The 3,665-nt window shown below is 38.4% G+C and overlaps 1 protein-coding gene across 3 annotated transcripts in view; it reads right to left on the reverse strand.

The window, feature by feature from the left end:
• nAChRa3 (nicotinic acetylcholine receptor alpha3 subunit) overlaps positions 1–2,497 on the reverse strand; it is a 37,902-nt gene extending 35,405 nt beyond the window's left edge. The window contains exon 1 of one of the 3 annotated variants that reach the window (XM_034335013.2): positions 2,088–2,495. The gene's annotated coding sequence lies outside the window, so the exon portion shown is untranslated. Of the gene's footprint in view, positions 1–2,087 lie in introns of all 3 variants that reach the window. The other 2 variants (XM_034335016.2, XM_034335018.2) reach the window with 2 other exon arrangements.
• Positions 2,498–3,665: the final 1,168 nt, after the last annotated feature.

Genomic DNA, 3,665 nt, shown 5'->3' on the forward strand with positions numbered 1-3,665 from the left:
TATCAGCAAGAAAAAAGGAATTAAAAGACTTTCGTTAAATAGGTTGTCGCTGAAATAAAAATGAGCACGGAACGGATAAAGTAACTGGGTTAAATTAGCTCCACTCGTAACGAGCACCAAAAAAACAATACTAAACAAAATTAGACAAACTATTTGATTATACATAATATGTATGTACATATTTGAGTACCGTCAATTCTTTTATTGGACTGCAATATATTTAAGTTATTACAAGTTTGAGAATATGTACGTCTTTCTAAAGAAAATATTTGTAAATACGTCGTCCTAGAACTATGTAGTAACGAATAGGGTAACAATTAACAAAACATCTCTATGAAAATCTACGTAGGTAATAATCGAGCGAAATTGTAGGATTCCAACGTAATCTGGTAGACAATAAACAACTCTAACAATGAGAACGATACCGCCGCGCCACTATATTCAGTTATAATTCTAGCAATAAATCTGACAATGACGTTTAACCAATCATCGCGAGTGTCGTCTAGGGAATCAACCAATATTCATAATCTTCCCTACGAACCGAGTAATTACCACGGAATTTACATTTCAATCGTCGACAATTGAATCTCTATGAAGTCGAAACCTTCGTCGTGATTCGAGCAATTAGAAAATTCCAGGAATTGCAAGGCTTAAATTTACGCCGCGGTCGTGGTGTGGCGGCTTTTCATCACAATTATCTATTTATTTCATTCGAATCGATGTCACCGTGACCGGGACGAATTACTCGTTATTTTATTTCACCCACAAATTGTATAAGTAAGCCTAAAAGCAAAAAAGCATAGCAACGTTTGAATAAACAGGGAACCGACACAGGGAGAAAATATAATTTCAACCGCGTAAAATAATCCATTTAAGTCAACCGTGGCTATACGTTTAATGCCAGTACCTGACCCGTGTTTAAACTAATCGCTCGGTCGCGAGTCCGTTGTTAATTAGAAACGCGGTGAAAACAAGGATATTTCCCGCGCAAAATTCGTCTGATCGGTGAACGTAACGGAACAAGCAGAAAACTATGCTTTTGTCGAACGAATTGAAAAATAAAAGGAATAATTATAATAATATTAGTTTTTGTCAAGATTAAAATTATTAAGCGAAAAACATGCTAAAAGTAGAACGATAATTTTTCAAAAATATCGAACCTCGTTCGTTCGTTCGTTCGTTCGTTCGTTCGTTCGTTCGTTCGTTCGTTCGTACGTTCTTTCTTTCTTTCTTTCTTTCTTCATCAAGCATACTTCAAGATCAACAACCTAATTAATGTCGTTAATTAGGTTCGAGTGGCGATGTCGTGAATTGAGAAATATAATAAAAAAAAAGTGTGGAAACGAGGCTACGATGTATACGCGGTATAAATATGAACGACGATAGATTTCTTCTAACGTTAAGATTTCAAAGGTTGTTTCGTAACTAGGTTAACCCTGACAAAATTCAGGACGCTCTGCACATCCAACCGGTGGAGATTCGTAAAGCTGTGCAAGAAACGCTTTAGCTCGGATATTTACCCGCGAAACCGGCAGTAGGAGTAGAAAGCGCGATAGAAATATTTACGTAATTTGCCCTTTATGCTATAGACGCCGAGGGACAACTCGGTTGCTAAATTTGGTAGATTTAAGGGCCACACGAGTGAACTGTGTTTTTTTCTCTTTCTTCTTTATACATACAAAGTTACACAAACATCAAACACCGGTGTATTCCTCACTTTTAGAGAAGAACGGCTCAAAGATGTGTAACTAGGTTAATCTTGATAGGCACGGAATTCCTCTTGGGATTCCTAAATCAGCAAAGGTATCGAGAACACAGATAGATCGATAATTCCTCTCATTCACATCGAACGAATCGCTTTTACAATTGTAAAATTGTTAAAACAATTGTACAATGCGAAATATTGAGGAAACATAAGTCCGTAAGACATTTATTTTACCCACTATTTCAAACGTCTTGAATTTTCGCGGTATAAACACGAGGGCGTTCCACAAAGTCGTAACTAGGTTATCTCTAACTTTCACGGTACCACAACATAAATTTCACAGGGAAAAAGGAAAGAATAGAAGAAATGATTCTTTACTCACCCCCGAAACAGGTGATTGAGATTGACGACGACGACGACGACGACGACAACGTCGACGACGCCGATGACGATGGCGACGATGACAGGTTATAACCTTTGATTCCACCGTGATCGAGGATACCTCTTGACAGGTCGACAGCTCGAGGTATCATACGCGAATGTAAAAAACGTTACGATCGAAGGAGTAGAACGCGACGCGAACGCATATCGACCTGGCCGATCGCGGAAATAACACTCACTGAACCGTTCGTTCGTTCGTTCGTTCGTCGCGAACGTACACAGCAAAACGACAAACGATGACAACGACGGCGACGGCGACGGCGACGGCGACGACGATGACGAGCAAAGGGTAGAAAACGTTTCCTTGCTTCCACTACCGACACCGCCCTCGCGCCGCGCCACATTCACGGAAGTACTGAGCAAGCGCGACGCCGCCTTGACTCTGCGCATGCGCACTCCACTTAACCCGCACCTGTTTCCAAGCTTTCCGAACGAGACACACAGAATTATTCTCGTGCATCGCTAAACTTTTCGAAAGCACGTTAGATCTTCGCTATAATGTTTCCGACATGTTTCTGTCACCTTTGTCAAACTCTGCCCACCACATTTGTCAAACTTCCAAAATTAAGACACCTACATTCTGCAACTTTCGACGTTCGAACGAGCTTCTAATTTAAGTTAAATTCCTACTGTTGTTTTCAATATCTTTTGTATCACTGCGATTCTGCGCGATAGGTACTTTTCTTTTATTTATTTATTTATTTATTTATTTATTTATTTATATACATTTCTCAGTTGTCTTTATCTTTTCTTTCAGGCGGAAAGCACATCGTTCATTTTTGAAAATGATCAAGTTATCGTAAATTAAATCTGTGAAGGACTTAGGAAACGATATCATCTCAGTTTCTTACAGCAACAAAAATGCAAATTAAGTATTGTTTGAGATTAGCGCGCGTCGCAGCAGCGCGTTATGCATTTTAAATTTTAACGAACAAGGATTATTTTTGCAAAGTAAGGATCAACTTCTTACTTCTTCGTTAGTTGTAAGTATATATAATATTTAGTATGAAATAATAGTAACAATACATTTTCGATTTGTTACATCTTTTTTATCCCCCGAGTAGAAAAGTAGACTTTAGAAAGTGAAAGAAGAAATAAGAGTCCCGTGGGATTGAGACCGATAAATTATAAAAATAGGTACAGAAAACTATGAAAAATCTCCATTATATGAAACTATATATAAAATACGAGAATTGAATGATCTTTATATGTACAGTTGTACAGTGAAATATGTATATTTTTATTATTAGCATGATAAAATGATTCTTATCAGGTGTATAAGTCTGTGGTCGCGTTAATGCAGAAACAAAATCGATGTGGAATCACTGCGACGACGGTTACCCTTAGACTTTAGACGATGCAGATTCGATTAAAGTCTGAGGTAGGAAAAAGTTTTCCAATCAGAACGGTACGTGCTCGGTGGGCCTTTCTTTTTCCGTCGACCAACTAGCGAGAGAGACAATCGATGAGTGGGACGAAAGAGGAAAGTTGTCGAGTATCCACAGGATATCTTTCCCAA

This window comes from Osmia lignaria, chromosome 14 (genome assembly GCF_051020975.1).
Source record: "Osmia lignaria lignaria isolate PbOS001 chromosome 14, iyOsmLign1, whole genome shotgun sequence".
NCBI lineage: Eukaryota > Metazoa > Arthropoda > Insecta > Hymenoptera > Megachilidae > Osmia > Osmia lignaria.